We start from the raw sequence: 15,151 nt of genomic DNA on the forward strand, positions 1-15,151 counted from the left end.
CCTTGGTACCCCATATTATCCCCCCTAGGTATATAACATTCCACCCCCCTAAGCATGTTTCGTCCCTGAAACATGGGAAGAACACAAATAATAAGATCTACTCAAAAGAGTAGTCCACTGGTACCATGCACGTGCATCTAGCCATCCAAGAGAAAGGTGAACCCTCGATCTCGCTGGTGCCTCGCTCGCTTGAGATGGAAGTTGACCGTGGTAGCTCTTCTGTGTGGATGTGTAGTAGGTGGATCTTCGCTTCTCTCGATCCGTCATGTGGGGGTTGTTGTCCATGTGGCTAATTGGTTGCCATCTTGATGGTTGTCTTGCGGGGTGATGTGGGTGATGATATGTTGAAGTTTTAACCCACGATGGCTTTTTCTTTACTTCACCCTACTGTGGTGGCTGTTGTGGTGTCTTCTTTTTCAATATGACTTCAACCACTGAGCCCTCCTCTGATGTATCATCACCTGTAACCTTTTTTTCTTTAGCCTCTGTTTGTGTTTGATTGTTGATCATCAAAGGCTCATCATCTGATATGTCAGCCCCTGGAACATCTTCTGCTTCAGCCTCCATGTGCTCTACCTATTTATGGATGGAAATATCCTGTAATGTAATTTTCTTCTTTTTATACCAGAGCTTCAGGAATTTCTTCTGCACATTAATATTTATAGTACCCACTGATTCCATCCAAGGGTATCCCAAAACAACATCCATGTTATCCATATCTGAAGCATAAAAATCACCATGAAACACATACTTATCCATAGAAAGTTTCAAATCTTTATAAATTTGAACATCCTTATCATCAACCTGTGTATTTTCAATATGTTTTGCTGGGACTTGCAATTTTTTTGCCAAATTAACATTAAGAAAATTATGCTTGCAACTAGGATTTATAGAAACAATGACCTTCTCTTTCTGAATCAATCCATGAACCTGCAATAAGGATATACCAGTAGGAAATAGCCCCACATGTTTCTCTTTATCTTGTTTTCTGGCATGAGACCATCTGTCTAAAAGTAATTTTTCAAATTCTTCATCGGGCAGGTCGGAACACTTCTTTTGGTTAAGTAATCCCCACCATGTGGCTGCCTCATCTTTAAAATTAAACACTATAAAAGTTCTCCAATGAGGTGTCCATAATAACTTGTGTTCTTTTATGCATTCTTCAATAGTAGGACCATTATCTGTTCCTGTAAAACATAGAACCTCCATGAAGAGGGTTTGCGAAAAATTCACTTACTTGGCGAAAATTTGTAATTGTCACAGTTTCGTCAATATTGCTCAGAATCTCTATTATAACCTGTTTTTGGAAATGGAACAACCATTCTGCATCTGCCCATGTGATAGAAATCCTGATCCAGGCACTTGGAATTTCCGATCTGCGCTGCAACTCTCCCGCCGTCACCAAAATTTCTGCAAAAAAGAGCTGATTTTAAATCAGCGATATCTCCCTCATCCGGACTCTGATTCGACTGATTTTTTTTTTTGAAATTGGGTAATTTTTCTCAAACAATTCAGATTTACAATTATATTTTGTAGATCTTGCACCAGGACATCTAGATCTGCGCCGCAAACTCGCTGCCCTGAAAATTGTCTGCAACCCCACTGATTTTTAAATCAGCGATATCTCCTTCATCCGGACTCCGATTCAACTGATTTTTTTTTTGAATTCGACTATTTTTGCACAAAGATTCCAGATCTGTAATTATATTTTACATATCTTGCACCAAAATGTACATATCTGACCTGCAAAGTCGCCACCCTCGAAACCCTGCAAAAATAAAAAAATCTCCACTTTTGTGCCCAAGAAAGAGCTCTGATACCACTTGTTGTAGCTCTGATACCAATTGTTGTAGCTTTAACCCAAAATATTATAGATCTGATATAAAGATATAAAACAATGCAAATAAACCCAGAAATAATATGAAATGATTCTTTATTGATCCAACCCTTATGGTAGGGCAACACCATACATTCACTCCTTAAGGAAGGAGAGCACTCCACAAGCCATATGCCTGTTCATACAATATTTCTTCCCTCTCTCCATGTGGAGTCTCTAGCCTCTATATAGGCCTCATACATACAATACCATGGGTCATTACAATGGTTCCCTCATACCATCAACTAATACCATGGGCCCATTACATTATTACTAACTACTTGTGGTCCCTTACATGATGTGGGTTAACCACCTTATTTATTACTATGGCCCATCCCATTATTACATTATTACCTTGGGTACCTCCCTTGGTACCCCATATTATCCCCCCTAGGTATATAACACCCCCCGTTCACACCAACCGGTGTCATCAACCTCTGCTGATCATGTTGATAATACACCGTCAACTAGTGATAGTGAAGTCCACGGATAGGAAAATAAAGTTAATGTTCCATATGCGTTATGTGAAGGGAACCATATACTTCCCTGTTGTCCCTTTTTGGGTGAGGCCAAAAGAGTCTTGCATAATCGTCCTACTTCATCACAGCGACTTCCACCTAGATACAAGAAACTCTCCCCTAGTCCTTTACTAGTTGAAAATCCAACTGACTTAACTGAACCATTGGTCGAAAAGCCTATCATTGAAAGTGAATCTTCTAAGTCCACATCAGACCAAAGTCAATAGGTCGAAATGTTAGTCGATCCAGTCTTACCTTCAAAAGATCCACCTCCAAATGATATCATTCCCAAAGAGAGTGAGAGCGATACTGTTTAAATTATTTTTGTCACTTCATAGTGCGATGAACTTGGGGGAAATCCACCCGTTCCTTCGCAACAGGAAGAGAATCCCCCAATTCCCGCTACTCAAGGGGTTATTTCACCCATTTATTCAGTACCCCCTCCAAGCAATCTAATCACTTCATTTGATTGGAATCGATTAGCAAGATCTCGCCTTCCTTATAATGTACCATTTCGAATCAGAGTACAAGATCACAAAATGATCGTGTCTGGCACTATCATAGATGAAGGAGCTTCGGTGAGTATCCTTTCCTCAACTGCTTGGAAAGCGCTTGGTTCTCCATCACTTATGCCTATTACACATAAGTTGTCAGGCTTTAATAAAGGAACCACTCGACCATTAGGGATCCTTCCCAAGTTGCCGATAACTTTGAGAAGGAAAACCGTTCACTTGAATGTGATGGTAGTCCAAGGACCGTTAGTTTTCAATCTACTCCTCAGACGTGACTATGTTTACAACATGGAAGCTATTGTTTCAACACTCTTTTGAGTGATGTGTTTCCCGCATGAAGGAAAAAATTTCGCTGTTGACTAGCTTTCGTTCCCCAGTTCAAACACAACTTCAGGTCAAACATCATCTCTAAATGGTCCTTTTACATCAAGAGTGTCTCTTCAACCTTCATTACATCCACCTAATTGCCGCGAGTAGTCTGGTGAATGAAACAATGCTTAGGGGGCATGCACCCTTATCTATTTGGCGGATGAACCCAGCCAAAAAAATGAGTTTCCCTGTGAGTTATGTGATTGGTCTCTGACACCTTTCACCTTTGTCTATTCTACAGACAAAATGCAGGAAGTGTTTTTTCTAACCACTGACATAAAATCATCCTGCTTAACCACAATAAGTTTCCTGGAGACTCTCTTTTTGATGCCTGGGGGCATGCAAACCTTTTTATGCAAGCAAAAAAACGACCAATTTCATTTTTTAGCTTTTTAGTTTTTTAACTTCTTAGGTTAGGTGATTGGTCTAATCCACCACTCACCATTATCTGTGCTGTGGACAAGGCAAAGGAAGGGTTTTGTCTAAGTTGTTGATGAAACCATCCTACCTAACCTCAGTTGTTCCTTAGCTTTTTAGTGTCTTTTAGCTTTTTATTTTAGTCGTTTCTAACCTACATAAAAAGGGCAATGAGCAGTGTTATCATATAGTTCAAGCTAATTAAAAAATAAACCTAACAATGAGCATATGTTCCCCCAAAGTTCAAGCTCGTTAAAAAATGAACCCACCTTCGGTAAATAACCCTTGTGATCGCAAATTATATCAGCCTTTTGAACCTTGGTTGTGTTTCCTCCTTCACTTCCATCCGTTTGTTCGATCATACGCTTCCACTTGATTGTTTACCATTTTGAGGAATAGCTGCAATGAGTGGTCTTGTTAGCCACCCTCTTCACATCACCATGTTTTGCGAAGTTCCAAGATTACCCGGAACCAGTTACTACCCCGGATACCACTCGTTCCTAAAAAAACTAGTCCACTTTAAACCTTTTTCAGGCTCGCTAAATATGAAAAGATTGTCGTGAAATTGGCCTCTCCAGCTCGCTAAAGTGATTGGAAGTGCCATCCCTCCTATGTATTTTAAACTTTTCAGACTTGAGGGATTATCTTATGAAAAAGTTCGAGTGCTTGTCTTTTCAGCTCGCTAAAGTGATCAGAAAAGTCATCCCTTTTGTATTATTTTAATCTTTTTTGGACTTAAGGGATTATGCTACGAAAAACAACTACTGGAGTTCTCTTTTCATCCCTTTTTCAAATTCTCTAAACATGAAAAGGACCGAGTTAACTTTGTCATTAAACTCATTAAAACAATAGTGACAAACTTGTCCACCCAGACAAGAACGAGTTTCACTGTCACTAGACTCGCTAAAACATAGTGACATGTTTTCCCGAAGGGAAAATTATAGAATAAGCATATGTTATCCTCCTCAAGCTTGACAAAAATAAAGAGGTACTGGTCAGCAATGATTGGGGAAAAAGGGAAGAAAACTTAAAGAGTTTTATTGGTAGCAGGTCGCTCTTGAAATGACACTTTCACTCCATCACGATGATTGAGTTAGGCTGGGTTATTCTGTTCACCAATCATATCACCATTGGTCCTCCACACCATCCATCTTTTAGGGTTAATGCTACCAATCCATCTCAGTGTTGTCGATATGTTCAAGAGAATTCATTTAGAGAATTCACCATCTAGTCAATGCCTCATCCACTGCAATACCTTCACCCTCCAAATTTCATGACCACCATTCCTGAACCTTGTATCATTAGATCCTTTTCACCTCCAGAAAAACATTTACTTTGTTTCGTGTCGTATATGTGGGATACATTAAGGCCCTCCTACGACAAGTCACTTCTTGTCAACATCAGCTCATTATCTAGGAAGTTGACTTAGAAACAACCCTTTCAGTACTTTGAAGCTTGCATGCCTCAATGGCAAGTTTCTCACTTCGGATGATAGATTTACATCAATGGCCTTCGACTGAAAGATTTTGCGTGGTGTTCGACATCGGATTATATATTCACACCACATGAATTGTACTATAGTACCTTGAGGGTCATTATCATTATCAGTGATTCCTCTCGCACTTGTTAAAAGCTTACATTATTGGCTGGTAATCAGGTGATGTCTTTCCATGTTCAACTTCAGGACATCTTTTCACATGGATCAACTTGTACATCAGGTGAAGATTAAACGAGTTTTGAAGACCCCAGATCTAGTTTCATCCATCCAGGCTGCGATATATTCAGGAATATAAAGACATCAAATGTACACAGAAGCTGCACGGATAGTCATCTAAGCCATGGAAGATGACTCTTCACATGAAGAATCACCAGTCTGCAACTGCAGACGATTATCTATCCTATGTACATGAAAATGAATTTATAAAGCTAAGCACGGGAATGCCCACCTCAGCTAGATCATGAAAATAATATGATGATGATGTATTGTATTGTATCTTATATAGGTCACCTTCCAGTTCGAATACCTTGGATCCTCATGATAAAGCATTTCACTCGACATCAAAAGATTTAGGACTTCATTCTTTAGGGGGAAGTTGTTATAGACATATTTGGGCACTACAACTCCAATCTTATATGTCGATAAACCAAGGGCTCTTTAACCCCTAAAAGTGTTGTTTCATACCCTAAAGGATCATGGTAAACTGATTACATCATTCCCCAAAAGTTCCACCTGAAAAACCACTCAGAACTAGCCAAAACTGGATCATACTGACTACTCCACTATCAGGGTGCGATGCATATTGACTTCCAAACTAGCCAGGTGTGATGCATAACTAAGAGGCCTTTTGTGGGGTGCGATGAGTGAGGATAGAAAAATTTCCAAGATAGTTTGCTAAGTGGATGCTCATGGAATCTTCCAGAAACTTCTCCTATGACACTTGCCTCTTTGAATTCACCCAGGGATGAGTAAGAGATCAAAGAAATCTCCAAGTGGAACCAAAAATAACAAGTGGAATGACACTAATAAAAAACCCAGGGATGACTCGCACCCTTGCAGAAATATATAAATGGATCCCTCATCTGAGAGATCTAGGTGCTGGAATTTTGTAATTTGTAAGGAAGTGCTGATAGTTTGTCTTTGAGAAAGAGCATTGTATTGTTGGGTGATCTTGCTTTTCATGAGGTGAAAAGGGCTTTGATGTTGGGAGGATGATGCTGGATTAGACAATTGGGTTGTAATTCTCCCTTCTATTATTAATAAAGTTCTTTAAGTTTTCCTCCATACAATTGTGTATTTGTGAATGTTGTTATTTGTGAATGCCATTGTATGATCAATGTATTTTGGATTCTGTATTGTTTATGATATAATAGATTGAGATGCTTTGATAGTGTTTGGTTACTTTGTCTCTACAGGTATTCATTGAGCGGGATAAGTTGGAGAAGAGGTGCAAGCTCTATTAAGGGAGAGAGAAATCAAGCAAGGAGTCAAGCGGAAGATCCAGGTTGGTCCCTTTGCTCCTCTCTTATCTATCATACATAAAGGAAATCGCAAATTGCTTTGATTGTTTGTTTCTATGATAGCTACCAATCCTAGTGGGACTAGAAGATTGAAAAGACATTAGTTTCCCTAAAAACACAAAGGTTTCAAAGGCTAAGGTACAAATCTCCCATTTTTAATGTGAGTTTTAAACCTTCCATTTGAGAATGCTAAAAACAAGGTCGAGATCTTGAAAAGAGGTCCTTGATTTTACCAAAACTCAATATCAATGCTTAAGGAATGTTGTGATTCTTTCTATTTGGGTTTGGCCTTGAACTTTGAGATCTATCTTTGGGTCTAGTTAACAATATGTCGTATCATTTATGTGTTGAGAGGGTCTTAAGGGCTATATGGGATAAGATGGTTATTTTCCAATACCCCTCCCTTGAAACCCTATAAAGAGATGGTGCGCCCCATTTTGTTGTTGTAATATTTCAACCACAAGATCTTCCTATGAGGATGGCCCTAAAGGGTGGGTATGTAAAAGAAGTGAAAAAGAAACAAAATTTATTTGTTATTTAAAGGAGGGTTATAGATTGTAGGTGCATGTAGAGGTCTCGACAAAGGTGAAGAGAAATGGAGTTTACCTCCTATTGCAACACCTCCTATTGCACCATTCGATGTGCTAAAGGGCATTGAATGTAGGGTCATAGGTGGAAGATCACAAAAGTCTTAAAAATGAGAAGGTAAGAGTGATTTATCATAGGATTGATTCTTCAACAATTGAATTTTTGGGTTAGATTTCCTAGTAAATGGAAAAAATTGAAGCCCTACCAGCTACGTATTAAGTAGAGTATGAGAAAATGTTTCCTAATATCCAAAGAGTCTCTCCATATTTTTTCCATGAGATCCATGGGAAGTATGTTTAAGTGTCGATAACTCATGTTAAGATATCAACTTCGATTCAAGGCACTTATACTCCTTGAACTAGTGATGGAGATTCCAACCAATGAGTAGGAAAGGTTGTTCATTTACAAGGTTGGCATCAATCAAGTATTCTCACTCTCTGCTAAAATGTAAGATGAGGAGTGTGTATAATGGACTTATTATTGTAAATAATTGCAAATATTGGATTATCTTTAAGTTCAAGGGTTTGAAGTGGTTTCCTCAACCTACAAATATTTAAAGGAACTATGTGTTTGTCAAATAGACCCTTATGGTTAAGGAGATGCAAAAGAGGAATGCCTTATGGATATTTTTAAGGGGTTGGAAGAGGCTCACCTATGTACTAACTTGTTTTGTCAAATGACAAATGTAACTTTGGTTACTATTACAATAAACTAAATTACTCTCTTCTCAGTTGTGTATTCTTGTGTATTATTGATCCCAGAAAATTAGATCAGGTGATAAGTAACCTCTACTTTAAGGGTTTGTAGCAATTTTTCAATATTGTAAAAGTTTACATTGTTTATCTTTGACTAAATTGCTCATGAACAAGGTCTTTCAAGGTATTCTAAACAAATAACTAGAAAAATCATTGCCAATATTATTTGCTCCCTCTTTATTGACATCCATGGAGGAACATTATTGTTAATAACCAAAGCAGGTCATAACGAGTAATTAAATTTGACCTCTCTAAATTGATTGACACCATGAGATACCAATGAAAGCCTAAGATTATAGAGAAGCCAATGACCCCTAGAAAACTAGTGAAGTGATGGGATAACAAAAAATTCATTCAAGAAATTTAGCTAAGTGTTGTACTCCACATAGAGTGTTAAGTTGGTAGTTTAAAATTCCATGGTCCTAATGAGCATATCATATAAATATGAATACATAAACCATTTCTAAAAGAATTGGATCCTTGTGTTCTATGCAAAACCATCATAAATGAGATGGAGATCATCTCCAACAATTTGGTCCATGCATAGGTAAGTTCAAGAATAATTTCCTTGGTTAATGTTTCAAATTATTTATGTCCTCCTACCTATCAAATTGTTAAGTATGTTCTTTAACACATTCCCTAACATGTCCTTTGGGTTGTATTTAGAATGTATCTTGCAGTCAATGTAATTTGCCAAAATATTTAGAATATTGAGAATATTCGCTGCTATCCAAGGATTCGTAATGAATTTATTTTCCCACTCTATGGCCTATCTTTAATAAGGAGTGCCCTGGGTTCTACCCCACAATTGTGGTTTACTTGGAGTTGATTGGTAATAGATATATAAATAAGAATGGAAGCTACTTACATGCATATAGAGCTACTAAGACTCACTATTCATTTCCAAGTCATGCTTGGATAGGATTTTTTAAAAACAAATAACCTACCATACTACTTTATATGGATTCAAATTACCATGAAGGTAGGGGTAAATAGATAATGCCATGATTATCTTATGTTTTAGCTGCACACACCTTTTGTGATTTTGGTCACATCATAATTATGGTTATAGAGAAAAAATATTATTATCTAGTGTGGACCCATTCACAATGCATGACCTATTCTTGTATCTATTTAGTTTTTTTTTTTTTTTTAAATGTTAATGTTGTTTCTTACATGAATTTGTTGAAATGTTGACATTGCTATAAACAAATTGAATCGATATAAAATTATTCAATGTCTCCCGCATATGCAACAAAGGAGGATTCCATTGCAATAGTTTTGCAACTTGAGAGGAGGGGTCGTGTATGTGGGGTTGGATTTCGAGTCATTCCAACTACATTGTTTGGAAAAGAGTGTGCTTACAAGAAGAAATTGCATAATACAAAATAGAAATTGAGAGAAAAAGAAAAGGAACTTGGAAGATTGAAAGAAACTATTGAAGAATTAATGGAATTGATAGTTGCCACACAGGTGGGAAAATAAAATGGTTGAGTTGATCCAAAACCAATTGACAATGTAAGAATTACATGTATAAGTTATTTATTTTTTTATGTATGCCACCTTTGGAGATTGGGATTTTAAAAGCACAATGCCAATATTTACATGATTGCATTGCTCTAGGATGTGTAATTAATCAAACATTGTTCTTGTAGCTTAACCCTTCATCTTATGATTTCATGGTGTTGGGCCTCGAAAATGTCTTTAAAATGACATCCACTTTCACCTTTATAGCCACCATTTCACTCACATGTCGCAACTCCATAACCATATAATCTTTCATTAGCCACCATTTTCATAAATATATGGGTCAGGATCCTTATTTACCAAAGTTATTTATTTTATGTGTTTAAAGTGAATTTATGATTAAAAACTATGAAATTAACATGGCTTCATGTATCTATATATGTGGCTTGAGTTTCATGACATGTGTAGGTTATTTGGAAGCTTCCAAGGCACCCTTATGTGGCCTCCAATGCTCAAATTAGAATTCCCTTCAAAGGAGATTTCAATAAAGGTCAAATAAGGATATGTGTCCTATTTGGATTGTAACTCTATGAGGTGTCTCATCATTTCTTATTTGGATTAGAACTCTATGAGCCACTTAGGGGATATGTGTCACATTATGAGCTATTTGGTTGTAACTATATGAGATTTTAGTGGATCCTCGTTAAATAGGGTAGCTCTTATGTTTTTGTATAAATAGGAGAGCCTTTTCCTTTGAAGGCATGTGTAAAGTTAGAGAAATTCTCATGTTTTTAATAGAGAATTTGGAGCTTATACTTGGAGATTTGAAGATTTAGTTTTGCTTGCATATGGAGATTCTTCACTTTCCAACCTCATACACTATTGTAATGGCCATCTAATGATTGTGAGATTTAATCACTTTCATAGATTAAAGTTCATTTGCTTTCTTAGTATTAGTTTGAGAATGACTATGTAATATTTGCTTTTCTAAAAACATTTCAATAGGGAAGATTTATGTATTTTCTAATTCGATTAAGTTTGAGGCAAGGGCTCATAGTTATTTAGTTTCCTTTCATGTTTCGTTATTTACTTTCTTAGATCAGACCATCAATTCATTGTATAATTGAATAAAGGATCATGCCAAGAAGGTGACTTCAAATTGGGTGATTGAATGTTCAACCTATGCAATCATTGAGCTTTACTTGTTCATGCTTTTATATTTGCTTTTAAGATCCTCATTTAATTGCATTAGCTGATATTCCTAAAGATCATTGTAAGAAATTGATTTAATCATATTTCAAAATTGAATGGTTGAATATTTGATACATGCAATTACTAAGTTATTTTTTGCACACTTTACTTGCTTTTCGAGGACATTAGAAGTTAAGGTATAAATAGTTGCTTACACATCATCCTAAGAAGGTAACACTTCATAATTGAATGCTGGAGTAACTAAGCATACATTAGTTGTTTTTTGTTTCACAAGATTAGTTGAATTTCAATTTCATTATTTGATTTCATAGATTAGATGAGTTGGTTTTCATTATTTTGTAGTTAGATTGAACTAAGCTGAAAGACAATTCTAGCACATACAATACACGCATGCTTCACAAGTTTACGAAACCACCGGGTTGACAAATTAAATGACAAGGAATCACTTTTCTCCAACATTTTTGCGTCGTTGTTGGGGACGTGTGCATAGGAACTAACTTTTAGTTTATAGTGTATTTTATTTGTTTCTTGTTTTTACTAACCATTTATGGACATAAGATCTAAAATGCAGCCCAAAGACTACATTGAGGAATGGTATCAAGAAGTAGTTATGCCACAATATTCATTAATTCTTCTAGAGATCCTTACGGCAAATCAAAAGGTCAAGTCGATTTCGCATATCCTTACAAACAACCAGGTATATTTTTCAAGTTGGGATGTGAGCATTTCAAAAATTCTAATCCGTAAATGGCTTCATTGGAAGCATGAATATACTTAAAAAATAAAAATAAAAAATAGTTTTTAGACAAATAGGAAAAATAAAAATAATTTTTTATAGTTTTTAGGATAAATTTGATGTTTTATGGTGCAGTAAGAACCACCCATCTACTAACCCTTGGTAGGAAAAATTTGCAATAAAACAAATGGTTAAGAACAAAGAGTGCAAGCAAAGATCACAAATGATCATTTAAGGTATGAGATCAAGTCTTTTCATTTTATTTTTGAAAAATTTACAGAGGAATCAATTGACAAAATATTGACTATGCTATCAAAATAAATCTCTCATGTATGCTCTCCTTCTGCACTTTGTGTGACCTGGAGGATCAGAAAAATAAATTGTTTTCTTAGTATATCATAAAAATTACTTAGCTATTGTAAGACTTGCAAATCCATGTGCAAAAATCCTTACCTCTATAATACAAGAGTTAGATCTTCTCTTTTCCTTTGCTAGAAGACATCCATGCAGCCACAGGCCCAACCTTCAAAACCTACAAATCAAAAATCATGGGAACATTTCTAGAAAACGCAGCAACATAGATACCCAATATTAAAATGAATTTTCTGAGCAAAACAGGGTGAATCTGAAAAAGTTGGGCATGCGTTTTTTTGGGAACGGGATAAATTTAATAACTTAGAAACTGTTTCCTCGTATTCCTAACCATTTGGGAGAAATTTAGGGTTCTTTAGAGCTACAATTTGCAGATTTCGTGAGGGAAAAATGATTTGTTTTGAACTTTTTTAGCATAGCAAGTTGAAAGAAGAAAAATCCAAGTGAATAACAAACTCTGCTCCACATGGCATGTGGTCTAAGAGTCCAATTAGATTTAATAAATTTGATTTTAAAAAAATCCAAGTGAATAACAAACTCTACTCCACATGGCATGAGGTCTAAGAGTCCAATCTGGTTTAATAAAGATGATTTTAGACACATATGTGTCTCATTCGCTATGTGTATCATGATTAAAAACAAAAAAAACAACAAAAACAAACAAAAAAAAAGAAACATTTTCTTTATTATAATTTTTTTTATAAAGACAATTAAAAAAAAACAAAAAAAAATCATTTTCTTTATTATAATTTCTTTTTGATAAAGAAAATTAAAAAAATAATTAAAAAATAATAAATAAATATATAAATTGAAAGAGGCATTGCAATTATCACTGGATTTTGGCTCCAATAAACCACAACATTGTTTCTTGCTCTTTGAATTCATTTTGGTTATTTTCTGACTTGGGTTGTTTGTTTAGGATTTTAGCTACAGAAATTGTGCACATTTTGCAGCTGGAAAACAATTCTGTAGCTATGCAGTTAACTCAATGATTTATTTGCCAAACAATGATTTCTAACCAGAAATTCATGATCAACATGTCATTTCATCTGCTTACATTATCTTTCACTCTAGCATCATGTTCCCATGCCACATTTTACATGACAATTTTCACAGTTTCATAAAAATTTCAAAATAGTCTAACTTTCTCATTTTTTATTCAAGCATCGTTGGAAATATCTCGACGAGATCTACAAAATGAGGAAGCTATTATCAGATTTTGAAATAGTAAAGAATGAAGAAATTGTTGAAAAGAAACAACAGGTAACTTGAGGCACTACTTTCAACACAGGTATAAACTCTTTTGGTTTTCTTTCATGAACTTGTTTAATAATACTGATTCTTATTTTTTTATGTAAATGTCATTAACAGAGAAATTGATCACCTCTCTATTTTGATAACCTTACAATCCATTGGAGAAGAAGTACTAGTTTTTTGCAGGTTCTAGGAGGAAGAACATATGACCATAAGCAAATAGTGTCTCTCAAAGACCACATTTATTTCACAAGAAAATGATCAAAGCAACAACAGAGATGAAACATCAATGCATGAGCACATGCTAATGCATATCAGATCCAACAGTTGCAAACCTTTCAGGTGTCAGTGTTTCCATTGCATCCATACTCCTTTAGTCAATAAAACCTTCATCTCATTTCCTTTGCAGTCGCATTGCATTTCACTTAGTAAGTCAATAAAATTCTCATCTCATTTTCCTTCACTCCTTATTTTTTTCCTGCCTTGCTTTCACCAACTCATAACCCATTTTCATAAAGACTTTCAGCTCGCTTACATGCTGATTTGTCCTTTTACTTTCCATTCACTTGTCATTTTCCTTTTTGTTAAATAAACCTTGATCCACTACAAAATTTTCCATTCATAGTCCTTCAAAATCATTGTTTCATGCTCGCGTTAGATGATGGAGGATTCCTTAAGGCCTTCCTTCTAACAAGCCTTTGCCTATCGACATCGACACATTATCTAGGTCCAAGGCTAGAGTCCTCATTAGTATCTCGAGGCTTGTATGCCTTAATGACAGGCTCTCTCACCAACAATCATGGGAATACATCAATGTCCCTTGATCGTTGGATCTTACAAGTGGCTCGACATTGGCTCATTTATTTGCCCTTCGCAAGATGTACTTAGGTACCTTGGAACTCATTGACATTAATGATGAGTTTGCCTCACATTGGTTAATGACATTCATCAATGATCGGTAATCCAATGATCTCTCTTCATGCTCGACACCAACACATTTATCCGCATGACTAAAGTTGTACCATCAGTTTTATAGCAATTGAAGACTATATCATTTCAGCATTTTGCAGCAGATACAATAGATTTAGCAGCATAAATAAAGAATCCACTTCACAACCTCATCCACCATTTATGCAACCAAGAAGCAGATGAATTCTACATTTCATTCTATGATCCAGAAGCAGCCACACTCTTCAATTTCTATAACTCATGCACATTGAAGGTAAGTGAAGGTATGTGGTTTTCTAATTTTTAGTCATGCAATTCCTTAAAATACTAAAAATGTAACTTTGGGAAATTCCTCATTTCCTCTTTCACATTGTCATATCTTTAGTTGGGGGGAAGGGACATCATTTCATATTCATATATCATACACCATCACACATTTTCATTTCATCCTAACATACTTGTCCTAATCAATTATGATTGCATTATGGTTCAAAAAGTTATATGATTTGCAAATAATGCCTAAATTATGACCACACTATATGGCTGATTTTAAAGATGCATTCTTAAATATGTTAAATGAATCTTGCTGCAATAAAAAGAAACAAGGTATTCAAACACAAGAACCAATACCAATTAGAATTTGGTTCAAACACAAGAACCAACCAAACATGTTGCAATTCAATATATGATAAGGAATACTTTGCAAAAATAAATAAAATTGTCAAATGCAAAGTTTAAGGACATATAATATAAGCCAAGCTTATTCAAAAAGAAAGACTTTGTGATCAAATCAAAGGAATTAATGCAATGGTTGCATGAGGACATGCAATTACTCTAGTTGGGGGGTATGTTGGGCCTCCAAAATATCTTTAAAATGACATCCACTTTCATCTTTATTGCCACCATTTCACTCACATGTCACAACTCCATAACCATATAATCTTTCATTAGCCACCATTTTCATAAATATATGGGTTAGGATCCTTATTTACCAAAGTTATTTATTTTATGTGTTTAAAGTGAATTTATGATTAAAAACTAGGAAATTAACATGGTTTCATATATCTATATATGTGGCTTCAGTTTCATGACATGTGTAGGTTATTTGG

Source organism: Pinus tabuliformis, chromosome 8 (assembly GCF_031772625.1).
Source record: "Pinus tabuliformis cultivar Carrire ecotype Pingquan chromosome 8, CPIR1, whole genome shotgun sequence".
In the NCBI taxonomy this organism is placed as follows: Eukaryota; Viridiplantae; Streptophyta; class Pinopsida; order Pinales; family Pinaceae; genus Pinus; species Pinus tabuliformis.